This window comes from Acinonyx jubatus, chromosome D1, assembly GCF_027475565.1.
Source record: "Acinonyx jubatus isolate Ajub_Pintada_27869175 chromosome D1, VMU_Ajub_asm_v1.0, whole genome shotgun sequence".
Taxonomy (NCBI): Eukaryota; Metazoa; Chordata; class Mammalia; order Carnivora; family Felidae; genus Acinonyx; species Acinonyx jubatus.
Window position 1 is genome coordinate 37,401,210 of NC_069390.1, and position 25,244 is coordinate 37,426,453.

The window sequence follows — 25,244 nt, forward strand, 5'->3', positions numbered from 1 at the left end:
TGATTCTTAATATGTACAACAAACACACATTCTATTAAAGTTCATTTCTGTGAACTTTGTGTTGTCTTAATGGGCTAAAAACAATAAGCCATTGTTTCTTTTATCAACAGTAAACAATATGTAATGATAAGGCAATATGATTTTTAAATGATTTTTTAAATGTTTATTTTTGAGAGAGAGAGACAAACAGACAGACAGAGCATGTGTAGGGGAGGGGCAGACAGAGAGGGAGACTCAGAATCTGAAGCAGGCTCCAGGCTCTGAGCTGTCAGCACAGAGCCCAATGTGAGGAACAAATTTGTGAACCTTGAGATCATGACCTAAGCCAAAGTTGGATGCTTAACAGACTGAGCCACCCAGGTGTCCCTAAGTGGTTTTTTAATATCGTAGTTCACACACTGAAACAAGTCACAGATGAAGTAGTGTGGAATTTGCTTAGAACATTGTTTGACTTTTTAGTGACTGTTTAATATCAGAGTTTATACATTGAAACAAGTTAGTTTTCTAGGTACTTCCCTTGGAAATGTATACTTATCCAAGTAGTGTGGAATTTGCTTAGAACACTGAAATGGAGATGATTCAAGTACTGGAAATATTTTGAGCAGAAAAATGAACAGTTTCTAATGCCCCTGGGATTTTATCATGAACAGGTGGGTTGTGTTAGGATCAGGAGAGGTTTCTCATTCTTCTCATGTGAAAAACGCACAGCTGGGCCATGGAAGGATTAGAGGAGAAACTCTTACATCCTCTTCTGCAATTTATCACCAGTGACTTCCTGTAAAGCAAAAAGGAGACTCAAAGCCCACAACATAGTTGTATTATTGGAAGGGTCAGTGAGGTCCCTTCCATGGGCCTTAAAAAGGATTGTTATAAATATAGCAACAAAACCAAACCCAGGGTGCTTATGATATATAGAATTATATACAAAGAAAGAGTTAAATAAGGACAACAATGATGGGGACATGTTTTCAAGTGCATACTTCACAGTGGACAATTACTTTGCACTCTTTTTCAGAATCAAGTCTGACAGCCTGAAGTGGTATACTCCCTGAGAGCTGCTCTTTTTAATATAGAAGCCTGAGTTCAAGCCTTGATTGCCTGGAATTGAACTTCCATGTAAAGAATTGTTCCAGATAGTCTACATTGCTCAATCTTCAGATCCTATGACCTGGGAAACCTGCAGAGAATAAACTTCTGAGGTGAAGGTATTTGTCTTTTACAAAAATATGTACTATTTATTTATAAATTGTTGCTACACCTGTGGAGTTCAGTGAATATAACTTAAGAATCTTTTGGATAGTTAAAAAAAAACCACAGTCCTAAATTTATGTATTTTCTGTACTTCTCTCACTTACTGAACATAAAGATAATTTGTTTAGTAATGAGGAAAAGAGCAGCATTTGATTTTTCGTTTGGAAATAATATGGGCTTGAGTAACAGAGAAGAAGTTATTTTCAGATTTGAGGAGCTATCAACTATTTCAGAAATAAATTAGTTCAAGCTCTTCATTTTGTAGATGAGGAATGTGACGCCTGGAAAGGTGATAAGATTTGCACAAGGTCACAGTGAAGTCTAGTCACAGAGCTGGAATGAGTGTATGTTTAGATATTTTGCAGCAACAAAGCATGTGTATGTAATGATTTATCAACCTGGGTCAAGTTGTTTGGTGGAGAGGGGCTTTCTCAGTTTTGGTATATTATGGATATATATGCACACATGCACACACACATGCATACCTATATATGTCTACATTACGTTTTGTACTTGTATCAGATCTTTGGTAACTCTTTCTTGGTTTTTGTAATTTCTAAGCATTATCCAGTGACCTTGGATTAACAGTTAAATATGATATTTAAGGTCTATATTTCATTATATCTCTGGGTTTCTCAGATAAGAATCACAACAGAGGGCCAAATTGTTAGGCTTCCCTTGGGGAATTAGTGAGGCAGTGGCAAGGAACAAATGAAGGGAGCAAAATTCATTTAATTCTAGTCTTATTGTTCACCGGGAGTACCTTGATAAAACCCAGATATCGATGGGAAGATTTGCACCTCAAACTTGCGTAGACACATAATTTCTCTACCCTTCCCTAAACTCCCTAGGTGTTCCAATCCCTGGAAGCTTCCCAGCAAAAGTCTTAGTGAGTTGGGGTGTACATCCATAATCCATTCCTGGGATTAGTGAGAGAGGAACTGGATGGACACCTGGAATAGAGACGAAAAGGAATATTATGTGGCAAGAACAGGCTTCAAGCAGAGAGGTGAGAGAGCTTCAGAGATTTCACATTCTTGTCAGTTCTTGTGCCACCCATATTCCTAATTTCCAGGCCTCCTAACTCTCTCAGGTCCTCTTATACCTCAGACTGCAAATCAGTGAGTTAATTTGAAGAAGATTTTGTAAATAAGGACATTGACACCTAGAAAGTCTAAGTAACTTGCCCAAGGTCACGAATCAGGAGTATTTGTAATTTTGGTTCTAGAGTCTCTCCTATTTAGGGGGTGCCAGGAAAAGCCGAACAGCCTGATTGGACTTGGCCTTATCACACCTTCTTTAATGGGATTTGGAATATCCGCCGTGTAATGTCTTCCATTATCTTTGTCGCTCAGACTCTGTCTCTTTGATTTCCCAGTCTAGTTGTTTATTCTGTGGGTGGAATCCATTTTCCACAGTTATCCACTCAGAGGCAAAGCCATTCTTCCAATGGGAGCACAGAAAAACATGGGGCACAAGACTTTATTTTTCTGTTAGGTAGACCAGGAAGCACCACAACAATTTGAGGCAAGTGTCATAGACTTGGAAGTCAGGTGACCCAAGTCAGGTGATCTGAATGAACTAGAGCAACCACTTAGCCTCTCTGAGTCTTCATATATAAATTAAAGATAATAAATGAGCTGCAGTGAGGATGAAATTACATAAAATATATGTTACCTGGTATGTCATAGGCACTCAGTAAGTACATTATCGTCTCCTTTCCATCCCTAACTACCTCACAGGTTATTTTGAGGCTGGAATGATGTAATGGATGTAAAGACATGTCAAAAAGTTAAAGTGCATTTTACAAGAATTAGAAATCATTTTTATTTATCTGAAACATTGGGAAGTTAAAAATTGCCTTCTCTGAAATGGCATTTAAGATAAATCTTCTGGTTGTGAAGCAACTTTAATCCAAAAAACATTTGCCTACCAGATAAATATAGCAAATCATCATGAGAGATGAGGCAGAGTTTTTCTGCACTTGGCGTAATGCTTCCAAACAGAATGGTAACGGTTCTGATAAGTTGTCCATATCTACAGTGTGCAGCCCCATCTATCTCTCCTGTCTTTGAACTTGGGAAACATTTTAATCAGGCCTAGGATTTTTGTTGAAAGGAATTTTCCTGCAAAGGAGCCACTTGTTTCCTGGCTATGCTGTGGGATTCTGTTTTATGTTCGAACCCATCATGTGTCCTGGGCTCTCAGTAATATTTAGTCATTTACTTTCCATATTTGGGGGTTGGGCTTAAAGCACATAAGCAGTCTCGATGTGTAGCTAGAGCATTGAATTTATACCTTTTCTTGAATATTTCAAAGTCATTTATGAGTTACTGCTTGCAAAAATCACCATGACATTATTTTCTTGCATATTTGCTTTTTGCAAGTATATATATTTAGAGGAGGAAAAAGTTATTCTTAAATAATTTCCTGGACCTTTTTTTTTTCATGTTTTGAAAGAGTAACTGATGGAACCAAAAGAGACTTCTTTGAGCAGAATGTGTGTTTTTTTATGCTAGAAATGAGCAAGGGCTAAATTAAGGGATTGTCAGGTGCTGGAAGTGATGCTCCTCCCTTCCATCTGAGCTTTCTCTTTCTTTTTACTTTCTCAGCATCTCCTATGTCTGAGCAACAAGCACTGTTCTCTCCAGCTGCGAGACACTTTTCCTGTTTAGTTCTTCTTCCATCATTAGTATTTCAAGTGTCAAACTAGAACTTCAAAATTTGTAGCCATGGCAAATGGTTTTCCTTGAGGGACATTCACAATCCCTGTTGTGTACATCTTGGTTCTTGGTTGCAAACAACAGAAACTGTCTTTGGTTAATGGAAACAGGGATGGAATTAATAGGAAAAATATGATGGAGATCACAAAAGGTAAGGGAAGGAGGAGAAGATGAGCCTTAGTAATATGGCCAAAGACCAAATAGGCCAGAACACCAACAAAAATATCATCATTGGAACCACCTACTTCAAGTATCACTGCAGCTTCTGTTGGAGATTGAGTGCCAGCATTGAGGGCCAGAGCGGGTACTGACTAATACCGCTGGACCCCTGATACCACTAGCAGTGAACTAAATTTTCAATTGTCTTTTCTTCTGTGTGCCATTTACTCCAACTGTTCAATTAAATAAGACCAAGTCACTCACCCAGGCCCTAGCTTTCAGCTACTATAAGTGATCAGTGAGGGCCTTGCTTCTTACCAAGACACCGGAAATGGAAGATTCCATAGTTTAAGGAATTGTGTTCAGATGTTGAGCAGCCAATGGAATATCCACTACATTCTAATTAAAACAGCATTTGTGGGGGGTGCCTGGGTGGCTCAGTGGGTTAAGCATCTGGCTCTTGATTTCAGCTCAGGTCATGATCTCACAGTTCATGGGATTGAGCCCCGTGTTGGGCTCTATGCTGAAAGCATGGAGCCTGCTTGGCATTCTCTCTCTCCCTCTCTCTCTGCTCCTCCCCCACTTGTGCTCTCCCTCTCTTTCTCAAACAAACAAACAAACAAATAAATAAATAAATAAATAAAAATAAATAAATAAATAAAAATTAAAAAACAGCATTTCCGGGAACTTCTTCCTCTGGGATTCTGGAGTTGAACACTGCGTTTAAAGCAGGAATGCCATTTAGAGAGAAGTAGGCCAGTGTCCCTACCCCCATCACCTGGACTCAGAGATTCTGCCCAGGATTATAGCTGGGCCTTGAGAACAGAGAGCTCCAAAAAGCTCTTCTCAAATTCAAGCCTCAAGGAAATTGGGAAAAAAAATGTAGACTTGGGTGGTAAGCAGTTAAGAGGAGGCCCACAGTTCCATGAGAAGTGTAAGGTAAACCATAGGCCAACTAGTTTGCTAAAGAGAGCCAGGGAAAGAGGCAGCTGAAACAAGCCATTGAGGGTTCAGAGTAAACCTCAAATAGTGACCTCAACCCTTCCAAAGGAGCCTACATTTAATTGAATCAGACTGAACAGTAATTTATGACCCAGAGAATTGTCAAAAACAATAAAGAATCAGCCAGCAATTGGAGCCTAACAGCTGCCTATGATCAGGGAAAATGGCAGCCAAGGGTAGCTCAGAGCAAACACACCAAGACTGTATCCTGAGGAATAAGGGATGGCTAACATTGTGAGGGAAGTAGACTAAGCTAAAACAGTCTAGGCTGTCACTAAACAAATAAGCTAGCAAACAGCAATGGCAAGCTTCAGAGTCAGGGGTGGGGAAAGTGAGCGTTGGGTGGGAATCAATATCCAGAGTTGCTACACTATGTTATCCAAAATGTCCACTTTTCAACCAAAAAATTACAAGGCATACAAAGAAACAGAAAAGTGATTCATACCTAGAGGGGAAAAGAACAGGTAACAGAAACCTTTGAGAAGGTCCAGATGTTGAAATGAACAGATTTCAAAACGGCCATTATAAATGTGTTCAAATAATTAAAAAAAAAAACATACTTAAAGAAGTAACTCAGGTTATGACTTATAGCACAAAGGAGGTGGATGGGAGCAAAGCTCTACTGGATTAAGAAAATTCAGATCTGCAGAAATAAATGAATAGAACCAGAAATGATAGGTAATAAGAGTAATATAAAAAATGTTACAAATACCTGCTTGCTCTCCCTTCTCTTAGATTTTCTAGGACACCATACTTACGTAAAGTGATGATTATAGCAATGTATTGTTGAGTTTGCAACATAAATAGATACAATGTATATAATAATAATAGCATGAAAAGGGTAAGAGGGAGTAGATCTATAAAGGTATAATGTTTCTATATCTCACTGGGATTAATTTAGCATAAATCCAGAGTCTGGTAAATTTAGATTTATGGGGTAAGCCCTACAGCAACCGCTAAGAAAATAACTAAAATATATATAGTAAAAATATTATTAAAGGAATATAAACATTACACTAGAAAATACTCACTTAATGCAAAAGCAAGCCACAAAAGAGAAATAGAAAAAACAAAAAAATGATATGAGACACAGGAAACAAAAGTAAAATGGCATATATAAATCTAACTATGTAAGTAAAAAGTGTATAATTCTTACTATACGTCTCAACTGAAGCTGTACGATAAAAAGCCTGTCTTTATATGTGTGACGGCTTTCCCAATCAAAAGCTTTTTATTTTTCTGGGTGCCTGGGTGGCTCAGTCGGTTAAGGATCTGACTTCAACTCAGGTCATGATCTCACTGTTTTGTGAGTTTGAGCCCCATGTTGCGCTCTGTGCTGACAGCTCAGAGCCTGGCGCCTGTTTCAGATTCTAGGTCTCCCTATCTTTCTCTCTGCCCCTCCCCCACTCTCACTCTCTGTCTGTCTGTCTGTCTGTCTCTCTCTCAAAAATAAACATTAAAAACAAAAAGATTTTTCCCCACATTTTCTACTAATGTAAGCAAAATGAAATAATGTTTAATTTTGAAAAATACGATGGTTAGAGTATGAATCCATAACAAAAATTGTCAGTGACAGATATTTTGTTTTCTTTGCTATGAATCAAACTTTCCAAAGCAGGGAACAAATTACCAATGCCACATAATTAGATAGAAAAAGGAAAAGCAATATGTGAATACATAATTTTCAACCAGTTTCAGGATTTATGAATAATAATGGCAGCACTTACATTGCACACTCTCTAGGTAGCAAGGACTCTTCTAAGAGCTTTCCATGTATCAACTCATTTAATTCTCAAAACTCTGTGAGACAAGAACTGTTACTGTATCCTTTTTTCCCCCCCTAGATGAAGAAACAGAAGCACAGAAAGGTTGAGTGATTTTCCTAATATCACACAGCCAGAAAATGGAGCTAGAACTTGAACTCAGCAGTCTGGCCTTAGAATCTCTGCAGTTAAACACTATATTCTTCATATTAAGGTATGTGGTTCTTTTTTGCTTTAAATCATATTGTTATGTAGATGACTCTGAGTTGAAACTTAGAATGATTATATAATTTGATCAAAGTCATGTAGATAGAGTAGAGAACTATTTCCTCAGTACTCAGGAATTTTAGGGGATGTGTGAAACAAAAAGAACCATAGAGACCATTTAGACTCCTTTGTTTCGTAGATGGTGAGACAGAGAGGCAAATTGAACATCATGTTACTGCTTAGTGGTGAAGCTTAGCCTTAATTTCTTTCCTGGGTCTTAGTCCCATACATTTTTCATCCATAATAAATGGAAAAGTTGCAAGAAAGATTTTCCAATGCAATTATCAGTTGAGCACAATTCAGGAGAATTTTTACACTATTAGTGACATTCAGTACCAGAAGGAGTTAGTTTGTAAAGGAAGAAAGTCTTTGTTACCAGATGTTTCCAAGTAGATGTAGACATAGATTGTCCTTCTGCAAGGGATGTTATAGAAAGGAGGGAAACATGGGTCACCTGGGTGGCTTTGTTCCTTGAGCGTCCGACTTTGGCTCAGGTCATGATCTCACAGTTTGTGAGTTTGAGCCCCGCATCAGGCTCTGTGCTGACAGCTCAGAGCCTAGAGCCTGCTTCAAGTTCTGTGTCTCCCCCTCTCTCTATCCCTCCCCTGCCTGCGCTCTGTCTCTCTTTCTCTCTGTCTCTCTGTCTGTCTCTTTCTCTCTCTCAAAAACAAATTTAAAAAAAAACATTAAAAAATTAAAAAAAAAAAAAAAAGGAGGGAACCAGAGCTAGAAACTACCTAAGCTTTGCCCTGACTCGCTCTACAATTCCATGTTTTCTGAGTTTTCCTTTTAACTGTGTCTATCTCTCTATGAAGAAAAGACATTATTTTTTAAGGTCTTTTTAAAATTTTTTTAAGTAATCTCTACACCCAGTGTGGGGCTGAAACTCATGACCCCTAAGATCAAGAGTCACACACTCTTCCAACTGAGCCAGGCAGACGGCCCTAAACACATTATTTTTTAATGTAAATACAGAAAAAATACAAATATAAAAATTTATCCTTAGTTAATTGTGCAATGCATGACCTACACCACACAGAAGTTCATGAAAATACATGGTACATACCACTGCTAACTGTTGTATTTTTCTTCCGCTTCTTCTTCAGTACCCATTTGTTTTTTGTTTCTTCCCCATGTGGCAGTCAGATAATATTAATTCTGCTTTCATCCCATTTATACTATTTCAATATATTAATAATAGTTGTAACTATTTTAATGGCTTCACATAACTTCCTACAAAAGTTACCCATAGGTCTGTAGAGCAAGGGCTTGGGTACTGCTTTAAAAGTCTACAAGTTATCTGAAGGAGGACCTCAAGATTAAATAGACTCAGATTTTGTAGTTGTTGATCAACCTGCCTGTCTTAGTTATTGGGCAATACAGCATTTTAGTCATAAAAGGCAATAGTTGTGATACTATAATGGATCAAACGGTGGTCCTTACTGAGAAGATAGCTCCACGTCATAACCTCCAGAGCCCATGGATGTGGCTCTATTTAGAAAAACAGTTTTTGCAGATATGATTAAATGAAGAATCGAGATGAGACCATCCTAGGGCCAGGCAGGCCCTAAATCCAATGACTCATGTCCTTAAGAGAGACAGATGAGGAGATGACATGGACACATGGGAGGAAGCTTTGTGAAAATAAAGCCATTGATTGGATTTTTGCAGTCACAGCCAGGAATACCTGGAGTCACCAGAAGCTATAAGAATGGAGGAAAGATTGTCCCCAACAGCCTCCTGAGGGAGTGTGGTCCTCCCAACCCTTGATTTTGCACTTCTTGTTTCCAGAAATGTGAGGCGAGAAATTTGTTTCTTTTTTTGCTTTGTTTTTATTTTTTTTTAATGTTTATTTACTTTGAGAGAGAGAGAGAGAGTCAGAGTGAGAGCAGGGAGGAGCAGAGAGAGAGGGAGACACAGAATCGGAAGCAGGCTTCCAGCTCTGAGCTGTCAGCCCAGAGCACAACACTGGGCTTGAACCCGTAAACCGTGAGATCGTGACCTGAGCCGAAGTCGGACGCCCAAGAGCCACTCAGGCATTCCAAGAAATTTCTGTTGTTTTAAGCCACTGGTTTGCCACAATTTGTTATGGCAGCCCCAGGAAACTAATAAACATCCTTATATCTACTTTATCATGATCAGAACTGCCAATTGGTCATTATCACCTGAGTATCAGAAAGGGGACCTTAAAAGGCAAATTGAAGCTACATGACACTAGATTTTGTTAATTATGACACTTAGATTTTTTAATAGTTTTTTTAAAAGTTTACATATTAATTTTGAGAGAGAGAGAGAGGGACAGTGTGTGCATATGAGCACTGTCAGCGCAGAGCCCGAAGTGGGTCCCGAACCCACGAACCATGAGATCATGACCTGAACTGAAGCCAAGAGCTAGTTGCTTAACCAACTGAGCCACGCAGGTGCCCCAATGACAGTTTTAAAAAATTACTTCTGAAATGTGATCTGTATCCAGCGAAGAAAGTTTGTCTTTGTTCTGGAGAGTGAAGCCACTCAGATATGGGGTTATAATGAAGTGAAAATCCGATCCCAGTATGATGGAAAATGGAAGGAGCCAAGGCATACAAAACACAACATTTAAATAATCCAATGTCTGGATTATTTAATAAAGTGTAGGGCTTCCTCCTTCCCTCCCCTATTTCTAAGTTATTACGTACAAATAACAAACCAACTTGATTATCAACAGCACGTCGTTACCATTTTCACTCATGCAGAGCAGGGTTTCCCATAAATATTCATGGAAAAATTTTCCTTTCACACATTCAAAATCCTTGCTGATGGTCTTGTGTTAGATTTCTGGCACTGTTCAATGTCAAGGGCACTGCAGCTCACCTGAATAAAAACATCCCAGCTATCTGCAGAAATGCAGCTGTAGATACAGACTTCACAGTGTTAGATCAAGTAGGCCAGCATTTGACAGAATCCTGCAAGTTGACAGACAAACACACACACACACACACACACACACACACACACACACACACACACACACAGTATTTTCCACCCCAGTCTTTGTAGCTATGTTATTGGTGCAGTATCTTTAAGTATGAAGAGACCCACAGTATGTGTGCACCCATAGTGTTTCTGGCTGCAGAGATACATGAATGTGTCTGCAAATAACGCGCATTCCTTTCAAACACAGTCAAGTATTAAGTAAGTGACACTTCTATTACACTGATTGACATTTCATTATCTAAATGCCTAGCTTTCTTTTTGCTTTGGGATAATTAGTTGTCAGTTCCCTGAAGCAATTACATTTTCGGTGAAACACTAGTTCCTCAAAGGGCAATGGGATACATTAAAAAAAAAACTCTTATATTTAGATCAAACGGAAGTCCTGAGAAAAATGACCTGATCTCAGAGGGTTAGGCCACTGAAAAACCAATAAATGAATAAATGAATAAATAAATAAATAAATAAATAGCCTACCACCTCTTACACTCCTTGCGGGAAGGACAAGACAGATAATTTGAATCAGTATCTCATCAGTGGAGTATACAGGTTGGGCAAGATCACTGATATTTTTTCCAGAAGTGAGAGTTGGTGGTATGCTGAATGTGAAGTTTTTATTGAAACATGGTTACCTCATCTACCCTCATACCTTAGGAAGAAACTGCTATTTAATTTTGTATATCTGTGTGTTCAGCGTCTCCAAATTTCTAGAAATAGTTTTTGCTATTAATCTCTCTCTTCTCAGGAGCTTCATAGCACATGTAGAAGCAATATCATTTTTTCTTTGGTGTCACGCTTAGTACTGACTTTTTAAGTCAGTCCAAATTCACTCTGTAGTGATCTGTATAAAGAGAAAGCATCAGGAGAATGCAAATGAAGATACAGGCAAAACACAAATGTGGAAGACGCATGAGAGTGCACAGGGTCAGGCTTAAAAGGAGGTGGGTTGATACCAGAATGGATTTAAGCTAGAGATGGCTTCAGGTGTAGTAATGAGATGTCAGAGAAGGGAGGAAGGGACTGGCCCAAGAGGGTAGCTCTTGCCTGAGCTATCAATATAGAGCATAAATGAAGTGACCGAGAGCAAGGACCTAAGTGGAGGTCAATTTGTGCCAGAAAGGATACAGGCATAGATTGATAGATTGCTGGAACTAATTGGGCCCTAGAGGACATCAAATCTAGCTCCTTTCATTAAGTCAACAAATACAAACTTAGTTTTTATTATAAGTTAGATGTTGATACTTATCTATATCTATATCATCTCCATCTCTATCTCTATCTATCTATCTATCTATCTATCTATTATAGTTAGATGCTGAGGATTTAATGGTGAGCAAGAATAACATGACCCCTTAGGGCGCCTGGGTGGCTCAGTCAGTTAAGTGTCCGACTTCAGCTCAGGTCATGATCTCACAGTGAATGGGTTCGAGCCCCGTGTCAGGCTCTGTGCTGAGCGCTCAGAGCCTGGAGCCTGCTTCAGATTCTGTGTCTCCCTCTCTCTCTGCCCCTCCCCTGCTCATGCTCTGTCTCTCTCTCTGTCTCAAAAATAAATAAAAACATTAAAAAAAATTTTTAAAAGAATAACATGACCCCTGCTCTCATTCATGATACACAGTCAACCAGGGGGGAAACAAAGGCTAAGAAGGGGGGAGTGTGTTGCTCTAGGTCACACAGCTGGTTTGTGTCAAAGGGAATTCTAGAATTTGGGTTTTTGTAAGTTTTGAAATGGCTGCCAGTAGCTGTAAGGCAATAGCAGTTTTGGGTCAGTGCCAACTACCTGAGATTCAAAAGCTTTGTCTTTTCATCTGAATAAACGTGTGGCCTGACTCATTCTCCTTCAAATCTCACTCAGCTGCCTACAGAGTTTCATGTTAATGGAGCACACAGTCATTAAAGCCTTGACTAAAGAGAACAGATTCAGCAACTAACCAGGTGAACACAGCTTTCTAAAAAGTATTCCAGGGTTTAGTCCAACTGACCCCTCAAATGTCTACCATCAAAGATTCCAACTGTTGAGTTTTTAATATTCATTTGTTCCAAAGGGCCTCCACCCAGCAAGGTGCTCTCATGTTGCTGAAATGCAATTGCTTCTGGAGTAAAAGCATTGATTATTCCATCTACAGAAGGCGGACTATTAAAATGAGGCGTCAGGTAGCCAACACTCTCTTTCTTGAGTTGAATGTGTGCCTGCATGTGATTTTGTAGGAAAAAATGGGGTGGGTAAGGAGTGGTAGAAATATTTTCTAGGCCACGCTATTCATAGATGATTAGCATTAGAACATATGCTCAATTTTCTTGTGTGACATATGAAGAATATCATGCACAGAGTTTAAGCAAGAGCTAGTTATTTGCAGAACTAGGGCAGTAAGTAGATATTCTGATTCTGAGCCCAGTTGTTTGTTCCATGTTCCTTTCCTATTGGTGATTAATGCAAAATCTCACATTGCCTTACATAGATCATCTGATTGTTAATGCCAGATTGAATGCAAGAGAGATTAAATATCATGGAGGAGATGTGTTGATGTTAACTGCTCCACAACTGTCATTGGTGACTGCCAGCCCTCTTTGGTTAAATACCAGTCTAGCTCTTCATGGGGAGGATCGTTAAGTTACAATTTAAAATGGGCAATTGCCTTTTTATTTTTATTTAAGCAAAAGAGCTCTCAGAGAGAAAAGTCCATAAAAAATAGCTAAGTTCCAGTGGCCAGTCCTTAACAGATATCCTATAAATATTAATTGAATAAATAGGCCAAGAGTAGACCTCAAAGAGACTTGTAGCAAGGAGGAGGCAGCATGATACTGTGTAAAGAGCAGGGGATTTAGAGTCTTGAGTTTAAGATATGGAACTATTTATTTAACTTATTTGAGGTTCAGTTCTTTCATTAAGAAAATTCAGATAATAATACCCATTTATCAGGACTATTTAGGGCAATTAAAGGAAATAATATTAGAAAGTCCTCACTCTCATATAAAAGGCTATAAAATATGCTTAATAGGTACTAACTATAATCTCTTGCTGAATTACGTTTGATTCTCAGAAGTAGAATAGTATTTTATGTAGTGATTCCAGATCATGGAAATGTGGATTAACTGCATGAGAGTCATCAAAGGGACCTGGAAAAATAGAGATTCTCAGGTTTCGCCCCAAACCTACTGAGTTAGAATCTCTGAAGGAGAAGCCTGGGAATCTCAGTCTTTGTCTGTAGTCCCCTATTCCAACATGCACCCCCCTTTAGGAACACTGATTTGTGTGTGTGTGTGTGTGTGTGTGTGTGTGTGTGTGTGTGTGTGTGTAGTTTCCTTAAATAATAATATCCAGATACTCTTTCTGGAGGCTCTGTAATGAGATTACTGGTTTTTGTTTTGTTATTTTTCTTTTTTCCGTAATTTATTTTTTTCAGTTTATTTATTTATTTTGAGAGAGGGAGAGAGAGAAAGGAAGAGCTAGTGTGAGCAGGGGAGGGGCAGAGAGAGAGGAGAGAGAATCCCAAACAGGCACTGCACTGTCAGTCTGGAGCCTGAAGCAGGGCTCAATCTCACAAACCGTGAGATCATGACCTGAGAGCCAAAATCAAGAGTTGGGCACTTAACCGACTGAGCCACCCAGGCTCCCTGTTTTGTTTTCTCTAAACACTGGTTGTTCTATGACTAATCTAATGCCACTTTACATATTATAGGTGCTTAGTAAATATTCTCAGCCAAGGACTAACCACACAATTGGATAAACAATGTCTTTGGTCAAAACCAGATTGACATTTGTTATTCTATATCTAAAACAACTTAAGAGGAAGCACATGGACACACACATACACACACGCATTTCTCTGGGAAAATATTATATGTTCGTAATTTACAGTGGCTATGCTACACGCCGACACATAAGAAGATTTATGGGCCATCTTTGCAAGTGAAAAATTCAGCTATTTTCCTTCCTTGCAAGTGACTTCTATAATTGGTCTAAAAACAATGCCTACCATTTATTGGTCAATTACCACCTAAATTATATATGCCTAACCTGATTAGGAAATCAATTTTTCTTTTTTTCTCATAGGGCTGATTTGCCTGTGTTTGTTTTAATTTTGTCACAATTTCCACAAGACGTGTGCCAGATTGACACCAAATGAAATTCCTAGCCACAACAAACACATATTTTTGCCAGTTAACTTATAATGTCATTTTCCATTAGGGGGATAACTAGATCTCTTAGTCAAATAGAATGAGGTTATATGGTTACATGAAGCTTAGTTCATGAAATGACACAAACTATTTCTGTGGCTTTACCCTAATCACTTAATATGATATGAATTTTCTTATAAAATGAAATAAGAGATCAAAGTGGATGATTTTTAGTTTTTTGTTTGTTTGTTTGTTTGTTTTTATTTCCAGTTTTGCCCTGATAGAATTCTATGAGTTCCCCTAACACTGGGAGCAGGAGGAATCTAGATTAAAAAGACCCTATAAAATGAAACCATAACTATCTCATCAATGGAGTAGGGGAAAAAAGGATTAAGCCTTACAGGTTTATTAAATTGAGAAGGGAAACGAAATCTATAAATCTCACTGAAAAGATGCATGTGAATTACTGCCATCCAGAGGCTCAATTATAGGCTACTCTTTGAGAGTTATTAACTATGAAGCATCCCAACAATAATGGGTAATTGCCTTAGAAAACCCAGCCTGGCATAACATGAATACGTCTGGTTCCCATTCATAACCCCTCATTTAGAAAAGATACATCATTTAAAGGCTAAACATAAAATATGAACTCCATAGTCCAATGAAATAACTCTCTCATCGAAATTGTAATTGTGTCTTAAATCTACACAAAGTGGCACAAAGGGAGCCAGAAGCATATCCAAGAAGAGAAGATTCTGCCTTGACTTGCATTTTCCTCAATTTCCCACCTGACTCCTTTTTCCCTCTGGGGAAATATGGACTGTGATGAGGAGCATAATGACCAACATGATGTGGGTTGCCTAGTCATATCCCTTTAATCCAATTAGAAATCCATTCAGAGCCTCTGCATGAACTCTCTGTGCAACCACTTCTCAGTCAATTTATGCTCGAATCCATCAACACTACTTAATGGGCATTGCTATTCTGGGTCATCCCTCAGTTTTTCCTCTCTCTTAGTCCCTCAAGTACCATGCACATATCAGCACGTCATCAAGTCAACATATCCACCATCACCCAGACAAAGCTACTTCTTGACAGGCTTTCTCCACAGATTTTCTCTCCTTTCCCATGATTTGTCTTTTTTTTCCTCTTCCCTCTCTTTTCCTTTTTTCATTGCAGGAAAGGTGAGTGCTTACTACTTTTCAGGGGAAAGAAGCAAGGTGAGCTCCGTCCACCTACTCTAATATTGTTTTCTAAAAAATCTGACAGAAAATGAGTGGATGCATTTAAAAATTTTTCATAATGTTATATTTTTGTTCTATTCCTTTCTCTTTCTGTCTTTGTTCAAACTGGAGAGCTTGTGAAGTTCTGCAGTTCTGTTAACCTGGCTGAGAACACGGCTTGCTCAATATTGAAATGCATTGATGCGGTGTGAACAGAGATTCTCTTTGATAGGGAACTGGAAGACAAGAAGGGTTCTGACTACTGACTAGCTCTGTGACTCTAGGCAAGTTATTTCTTTCTGAATCTCATTTTTCTCATTTGAATAATAAGGGAGTTAGTCTAGATCAGTAATTGCGTGGGGGCATGTGAAGGCCTGAAGTAAAGGGCAAAGAAGGGACAGCTGGTTTGGGCTTTGCAGCACCCATCAAGTGTTCATTTGAAGAAATAATCAAGACTGAGACATTTTTAAATGTCTTTTCTAGTTCTGTGTTTCCCAATTTGAGAAGTAAGAACCACAGTGATGACCATAAAGCATTTGTTAATATCATTTTTGAGTTTATGAAGCATTTGAATACATGGTATAAAATGAACGAAGACCACTCAAATTAGAACAAGCAACAGTTATTTATTCAGAGCTTGCTCTAGGAAGGAGTCAGCCACTATCATCTGTGTTTGGCAGTGACTCCAATACAGGCAGAAGAGTGAGAAAGCTGTATAGTCACAGAAAGGGAAAGGGCTAGGCGCCACAGGAGGCCGTTGGCATGGGGAAGCTGCAGGCAAGCTAAGAAGAAGCAGGGCATCCTCTGTGATTGGTTAGGGGTGCATATTTGGTTTTCTCCAGTTGGTCTGAATTTGGAACTGGGGCAAAAAATTGGGAGGCTGTGAGTTATTAATCAATTGGGGCTGATTATTCAGACATTGTTGTCTGGCTTCTTGAACCGGTTCCTAGAGATAACAGCTTGATCCTGAGCTGGTTATTACAGAAAGTATGTTGGCTTCTCAGGCTGATTGCGGCAGGTCATGGGGGAGAGTACTGTTTTTATGTATAGTCCAGTCGTTGTCCATTTGTATATTTAGCCTGGCAATGATTTCATTTGAGCAGTGAAAATGAAGACAATGATTGGCTTTTATTTTTTTTATTTTTTCCCTTCTGTTAATACATTCCATTTGAGAACTCGGGGCCTCTCTTTTTATGTTAAGTCCCTACCTAGCTTATTTGTAAATTCCCTACATCTGCTAAGATTTCTTTTTACTTTTTCTTCCTAGTAAGGAAATAGAATCTTGATAAAAAATGTTTTCTCTTCACACTTTCCCAACTAAGTTTGGAATGGAAACCTTTGACCAATACTATATGGTAGACTACTTACTGCCACAAATAGTGGTTCCCATAGTCCCTGTGCAGCTCTGCCTTTGGCCACTGGGTTGATCCAAATTATGCTGCTTCAACACCACACTCTGGGTTCCAGTGAAGCCAGTCTGCTACTGTCAGCTGTAGAGCACTAGAGACTTCTTACAGGATGCATGCAAAATCTGCCAGAGCTGCTCTAGAAAAGCCTATCTGCATTTCCTTCCAGTGTCAGGCTTCTGCCTCGCCCCTTAGTTCTCTTTTGCTGTGCCACATAACAGGACATGGACTTAGTGTCTTTTCTTTTGGTCTTTGTGAGGCTATCCAAAGGGCAGTATGATGTCAAACAAGCAAGGAAGCAAACAAACAAACCCAATAACCCAAGTTTGGCATCTCATCTTTTTTCAAAGCAGATACACAAACAACCGTATTAGTGACCCTAGGTTACATGATTCTTGTCTTGTCACACGTGAAGGTTTTAAAAGACCTAACAAAAGTAAGGTGATTTTAGAATTTGGGCCTTCTGGCTTTGGCTAGAATGTGTCCATTCCACTATACCCTATGTTCTCTCGAAATACGGTACCTTGATTAAAAAATCACAATATCAGTCACACCTATTAGATAGATGGCAGGTCCGATTTATCTGAAGGCAGTAGAGAAAATCTCACAATTTTCTTGCATCTCTTGCTCTGGATTATGTAGGGCATCTTGTTTGGTGTTAAGCTAACTTAGCCTGTACAACTTTCTTCATAAACTTATGTTGGGGAACATCATTAGAGACATTTAAGACTGGTGACCTTAATGTTCTACCTTATCTTTGAACGTGATTTACAGATATTCCCCTCTGGGGAGAATATCCAGCCAGAATGTTTCATGCTGAGAAGGGCAAACATAGAAGAGCAAGGACTTTTATGTTCCCTGGCACTGGTAAAGCAAGGGTGACATTCCAGGAGATGCAGACTGCTCCTCCCAGCTTTGAGTTCCCAGCTCTGACTGAGGGACCGACATTATTTGGGACAAAGCGTGGGGGGTGGGGAGAGGGTCATGCCTAAAGACATTATTGAAAGCAATGCAGATTTTGTTGCCAAGCAATTAAGAAGCAGCTGGTAGTTCCATGATCCTAGCACAGCATGTGGAAATAGAAGACCAACCATAGTTTAACAGAAAGAAAGGGCCAAGAAGAGCACCCCCCAGTGAGATCACACTCATCCCTGAGGGTCTGATAGGGTGTGCACATGCACTAAGCTGCTTCCACTCAAGAAAAGTCAGAATGGAATGGGGACAGACATGAACAAATTCCCTAAGCAACGCACAGAACAATCAGCTAAGAGGGGAAAGACTTCTTGGCAAGGGGCTTAAACAAAACATCTGACCAAACACTGAGTGAACATTATGATATTCAACCAGGGGCAATGTCTAGGAAGCCAGGCTTAAAAATAGTCACCCTTGGGGCACCTGGGTGGCTCAGTCGGTTGAGCGTCCGACTTCAGCTCAGGTCATGATCTCACAGTTCGTGGGTTTGAGCCCTGCATTGGGCTCTGTGCTGACAGCTCAGAGACTGCAGCCTGCTTTGTATTCTGTGTCTCCCTCTCTCTCTGCCCCTCCACTGCTCATGCTCTGTCTCTCTCTCCTTCAAAGATAAATAAACATTGAAAAAAAATAGTCACCCTTGGTATGCCTGAGTGGCTCAGTTGGTTAAGTGTCCGACTTCAGTTCAGGCCATGATCTCACAGCTCATGAGTTTGAGCCCCACAATGGGCTCTGTGCTGATAGCTCAGAGCCTGGAGCCTGCTTCAGATTCTGTGTTTCCCCTCTCTCTCTGTCGCTCCCCTGCTCATGCTCTGCCTTTCTCTCTCCTTAAAAAATAAATAAACATTAAAACAAATTTTTTTTAAAAATAGTCACCCTCAACCCTAGTGATCTGGAAGGCCACATGCAGGTCCAGGCTGAGCCCTCTCTAGGAGTGACTGGAGACAAAACTTCTTAGTCCCTGGATGAATATGAGGCAAAATTATAAATGTTCTAAATTGTGAAAGTGGTCTCCAAGCCACAAACACATATCAAAAGGTAATGAACAAAAATGTAACTGACTAGTAGGGTTTCAGCATAACCTTTGACCAATATGTGGCTTTTGCTGACCCAGGAGCAAACCCCAGGAAGCCATGCTAAGAGATGCAAACAAGGAAAACAATTCTAAGCAGAAACATCAGAGGCTTCTTCACACTGCGGGGAAACAGCTTTCACAAAATTAATTCAGTGAAGTCACTAAATAAATAAACAAATGAAAACAAGTAAGTCACAGAGACCAGGGGAATCTGTATGTAATGCAAAGTGTGTAGCCCATTGCCTGGCTTATATCAATCACTAGTTTGGAGTCAGACTGAGTCCAACTCCAATGACAGACATTGCTCTCTCTTTGACTTGCTGTGTGGCAATATGCTGTGCATATTGCTTTACTTCTCTGTGCCTCAGTTTCCTATAATTCGGTGATAATAATAGCACCTACTTCACAGGTTTGCTGTGAGGATTAAATGAATTGTGCATGTAAAGAATTGCCACATAGCCTGTGCTCAGTCACTATTATTACCATCACTGGGTGGGGGTTGCCCATTTTCCTCTTTTCTACTTCTATTATGTGCTAGCTAGTTGCTCAGATTCCTCTAATAGATTTACATACCCTTTTGGATCAAGTTATTAGTGCTTTTTAAATGTCAAAAGTCCTGGGAAAGTTTTTCTATGAAGTTATGGTTCCTTATAGTGAATATGCTTATCACTTTATGACTGCTGTAGACCAAAAGGTCTGAAAAAGTAAAATTTGGACAAATAGGAAGAAGGCAGCATCAAGGTGGAAAGACAGGAACCAAAGAGTTTAGTGGATGCTAGAAGACAAGTAACCCGGACTGCAATTTCACTTAGGGACAAGTCCTTTGTGCTGTCCTCATGGGTTGTAACAGAACTGCAGAGATGACTGGCATTGGATTGCTTAGATGATCTTTCTGATTTCTTTGAAACTCTCCACCCTATTGCTAGTTGCCAGGTAAGCTAATCCTGTGATTTACGTTTGATTGTGAATAGACAGAAAGATACACTACACCACCAGACTTCTCTAGAATGTTGTGGGATTTTGGGCTCAGTATTTCTTACGAGTCAAATGCAAGATCAACTTCAACATCCGCGATTCCATTTGCTGGCATTAAATGCCCAAATCTCCCGGGAGCTTTCTTGACCACAGAACAGGCCTTGCTAACAAATAAACTTCAATGCATTATTACAAAAGGAAAAGTGCAGAGAAAAGGAAAGCTACCAATCTCCCTTATGCTAGGCTCAGGTGGAAAGGAAATGCATTTTTTTTCTCACTAGAATTTGGTTTCCTTGGTTTTAGCCATAAATAGGATAATAAATACAAATTGCCTCAGGGCACATTTAAAGAAAAATCCTACTTACAAAGGTTAGCAGGTGCAATACAATTTGAGTAAGGTTCATAACAAATGGCTTGATGTGCTATGTACTTGTTTTATTTTTGAAAACAAATTAGCCATTGTTTCCTGCTCCTAATTGGATCTTTATGTTTCCAGGGAAGCTTTACATCTTTTCTTATTCTCATATTTTATTAAACAAATGAGTACTTCTTCCTTTTTGTTCTTTTCATTTCATAAGAGCTATTTGAAAAATTTTCAAGTATTCTCAAAATAGAGCTAATGATATGAGAAGCCGACAAAGACATTTCCAAACCCACCAATTCATCTATCTGGGTTTTGTCCCACTTGCGTCATCTGTCTCTTTTCATTCTCTTTTTTCTTCTTGAAGCATTTTAAAACAGGTCCCAGGCATCATGTTATTTCAATCTATAGACTTCAGTATAGATCTATGACATCCATGGGCATTTTCTTACATAACCATAGTGCTGTAATCACACCAAACAAAATTAACGTTTATCCTTGGTACCCTCTATCACCTGACCGTAATCAAAACTTCTTTCTTGTTTTCTTACTGGCAGAGTGTATAAACTATGATCCGACTTGGGTCTACTATTACATATGATTGTTAGGAAACTGAGCCTCTTGAATGCTGGAATAGTAGGACTTCTTTGTATTTTATTTATTTTTTCACACTATTGATTTGTTTAAAAACAAACAAGCAAGCAAACAAAACCCATGTCAGTTGATCTGAAGAACGTTCTACAACTGGTTTTTTGCTTCTTCTATTGTTTTTCCTTATAAACTGAAAGTAAGTTCTAGAGACTGACCTTCCATTAGAATCAGGTACAACCATTTTGGTAAAAATATTTCATAGATACTGTTGTATGTCTTATATTCATCACATCAAGAGACACAAAATATTTGCCCATCTCCCTTCCAGTGATGCTAGTTTACTCATGCATTTGCATTGTGATTGCCTCATCCTTCTTTTGTTCTTTTCACCCTCCGCGGATCATGTGATGGTTCTTGCCCCCAATAATCATTGAGAGAACCAATGATTGCATTAGAAGTTGAATTTTTTTTTTTTAAGTAAAGAAAAATATCCTTTCACATAATAAGGTGATTTGGGTGGCCTGAAATAAAATTCCTATAGGAAAAGCATAATTGTTCAGTGTTTAGAGAAGGGATTTGGGGCCTGTTACTTCTAATATAACCAGTTAATTGGAAGAGGTATGGAACTCTGTCTCTCTCTTTCTCTCACATATCATCATGAATTTACAGATTTTTATATACACAATGAGTTTGAGTCTAACTACTCTTTCTGATGCTTAAATTAGGTCTCTTTGCATCTTTGTTCCCTTCATGTTGGACAGTGGGTCCTTTGACATAACCCCTAAGTCTTGGATGATTTCCTCACTTTCTGACACAACAGATATCCCAGACTTACCAAGTATCTCTATGCTTCCCCAAATCTCGAACCAGCCATTACCTCTGGAGCTCTGGGCTTCACAATCTGGGCATGAGATGAGCTCCTTGTTCCTGAACTTTCTTTATTTTTAAACTTTTCCTGTTGTGATAACTAGGAAATACATATTTTGGGGAAAACAGTAATGAAAATTTATTCTATTTCTAATTCATATTTGTACACAATTAATTTTTTTTAGTACACAATTGTTTACCTTTATTTTTGGTTGTAACCTTTAGATTATAAAGTGCCATTGTTTGGTTGAATTCTGCCTTATCTGATATTAAAATTATAACTTATTTTTTCTTTTCCTTTGCATCTGCTTGGTGCATCTTTACCTATCCCATTAACTCTTTGAGTCACTTAGTATTGGGTGTGTCTCTTATATTCAGTAAACAGTTGAATATGGATTTGTTAGCCATTCTAAACACTTTTTTCTTTCTCACAATAAAGTCAAGTACATATATTTATTGATAAACTAGAAATTCTAATTTATGTTGTATGGTTTTATGTCATTTATTAATATACATACACACACTAAACATTTCACTACATTGCCATTTTAAAAAATGTTTTTATTGGTATTATTTTGTTTTTTTAGGATAATTTATTCTTTTGTTCTAGTGGTTTCTATTAGACCAATACCTTTCTTTATATACTGTCTTTGATGCTGCCTTTTCTAGAAATTATCAGGTACCTACAATAAATAATAAAGATTTTCTCCTCTCTTCCTCTCCCTCTCTTCCATTACTCAATTTTAAAAACAAGTATTATGGGGTGCCTGGGTGGCTTAGTCGGTTGAGTGTCCAACTTCAGCTCAGGTCATGATCTTGCATTCCGTGGTTTCGAGCCCTACATTGGGCTCTGTGCTGATAGCTCAGAGCCTGGAGCCTGCTTTGGATTCTGTGTCTCCTTCTCTCTGTCCCTTCTCCACTTGTGCTCCGTCTCCTTCTCTGTCTCAAAAATAAAAGTAAACATAAAAAAAAATTTTAAAAACAAGTATTATGTTAAAGTTATCTTTGCACTCTTATAGATGCTTAAACTTTTGTTATTTAATTTGTCTTGTGAGTTAATACCAACGAGGCCATCAGCAAATATATTCTCCTTTGCACTTTCATCCTCTTCCATTTTTGTAAATTATGTTACATCTGTATTGCCAGAACATATGACATTTACAAACTATTTTACCACTCTTATCTTCTCTAATTATTCTTATTTGAAATTTCAGTCCTGGACTTTACACCATAGTTTGTCCAATTGTTCTTGGTTGTCTGAAGCTTGTTCTTTAGTTTGTTCCTTTTGGGAGAGCTTATGGGACCAATATTCCCTAAGTGGTCAGGAGGACTTCTGTGGAGATTAAGAAACTATATTTTTCTAGGAAGTCCTAGAATCAGTGCATATTAGGTGCCAATCATGTGTCAGACCCATGCGCCAAGCGATTGAGAGACATTTAAACCGAGGTTCTTGCCTTTAAGAAATTCACAGACTTTAGAATACAATAGTACTATCTGGCATTAAAATCTCAGAGTTATGCTAAGGTGTTATCTTGTCCAGATAATTTTTTACCTATATTTATGAACACCAGATTTCAGATCCTTTACAATCACTCTGTTTTTTTGTATATGAACTACCCTATAGTTCACCATATGGGTAAAAGTTGCATTAACATACACGGGATTGATGGTGGGATGGAGAAAATTCCTTGTCTTTATAAGAAACTACTGAACCATAATAAACCATTTTTAAAAAATCCTAAACTCATCCTTGGTTTCTCTCCCATCTTCTAAGCTACTTCCTTTTAGAAGCTACCTGGTGCCATGAAGCTAGCTGCTCTTTTCCTAGAGTACACACCATACTCTCAGTTGGCCTTAGTGTATTAATCTCCCTCCATCATCAAAGTTGACTTTGACTTTGTTTCATTTATTGAGGGCATTACTCAATAGATAGATAATAAAATTTCTTATGCTAATTCTCATACTTACTGCCTAAAAAAACCTATGTTGCAAAAGCTTCTAAGGCCATGTCTGGTCTCAGTAGGACTACGGTGATTAATTAAGGATATTTGCCCAAGAATAAAGACATGGTAAGTGGAAACCCTGGTATTTGCAATCTCTACACTAACTCGTGGTGATGCCATGCTATTTTATATTACCTTGCTCACTTACATCGTAAGTTCTTTTAAGATTGGGGGTCTATTAAGTGTCTGAATTTTTCATCAGATAGCAACAAGAAAGCCAAGGAAGATTTCAACATAGACACTTCCAATTGTTGAACATGTTTAAGGAATAAACATCTTCAGTTGATTAAAAGACATGGCCAACACTAGGATACCATAGATATCACTTATTCACTTAATAGCACTAATTAAATGTCTTGAGATAGGTTCTGGTTATTCAGAGATAAAAAGCATATTTACTTTATAGCTTAATTTTAATGATGGAAACAAACAAGTTAATAAACAAATTCAATTTAACATGATCATTATTTATAAGAGTTTTGCACAGTTACTTTGGGAGCACTGAGAAGCTCTAGCTCAGAAAGAAGTATATTCTTAAAGAATAGCAAGGTGGTAGCTAAACTCAGGGTGTTAATGAGGGGAAGTTTTTGTCAGTACAAAGAACACATGTGGTGAAGGCACCAAGGCAGGAAACAATGTGCTATACTTGTAGAACTAGCTGTTCCCTGCAGTGTAAATGTTGGATGCAAGCAGGTGTCAGAGAACTGAGGCTAGAGAAACAGCAGAGACCAGCCATTATGTGCCCCTGTGCCAATTTCAGGATTTTTTTTACTTTTAAAAATAATTTTTTTAAGTTTCTTTATGTATTTTGAGAGAGACAGAGACAGCGAGAGCAGAAAAGGGGCAGAGAAAGAAGGAGACAGAGAATCCCAATGCAGAGCTCCATTTCATGAAACTGAAATCATGACCTGAGCTGAAACCAAGAGTCGGATGCTAAACTGACTGAACCACCCAAGTGCCGCATTTCTTTTTACTTTATTAAGTGACTGTTGGCGCCCCCAAAATATTTTAAATAGGGAATACAGTGACCTTATTTAAAGATTTTTGTGATGAAATATGCTAACATACTGAACTATTGAACATAACATTCATTAATTCATTCATTTATTTAACAAATAATTATTAAGCACCCACAATGTCTTAAGCACTACGTAGGCACTGAGAATTCAATGATTAGCAGTAACAAAGAAGATCCTGCCTACCCTCATGGATCTAAAGCCAACTTGACATTTGTGTTTTAGATGTCTTCTTCTCTAACATATCTTCATGTGCATCATCAGATGGATTATTCCAACTGGACTAGAGGCAGCATTAAAAAAAATATCTCCCTGTCTTAAAAAATACAAGAATATACAAAACACAAACAAAAGACAATTATCTATTTGTAACTCTGATCTCTCTACTGCTGAATTTCCTTGCCCCTCTTTACAGAAGACCCATCTATTTCTCTCCTCAGTTCTCCGCTGCAAGAATGTTCCCACCTTTTAACTGGAATAGCTTTTACCAAGGTTAGGATCTCCATC

At 38.5% G+C, this 25,244-nt stretch overlaps 1 long non-coding RNA gene across 1 annotated transcript in view; it reads left to right on the top strand.

Moving 5' to 3' along the window:
• The first annotated feature begins 1,707 nt into the window (after nucleotides 1-1,707).
• Nucleotides 1,708-25,244, top strand: part of LOC128311810 (uncharacterized) — a 181,338-nt gene continuing 157,801 nt past the window's right edge. Inside the window, exons 1-2 of the long non-coding RNA XR_008290426.1 lie at nucleotides 1,708-2,260; nucleotides 6,980-7,112. This is a non-coding gene — a long non-coding RNA (uncharacterized LOC128311810). The remainder of the gene's footprint in view (nucleotides 2,261-6,979; nucleotides 7,113-25,244) is intronic.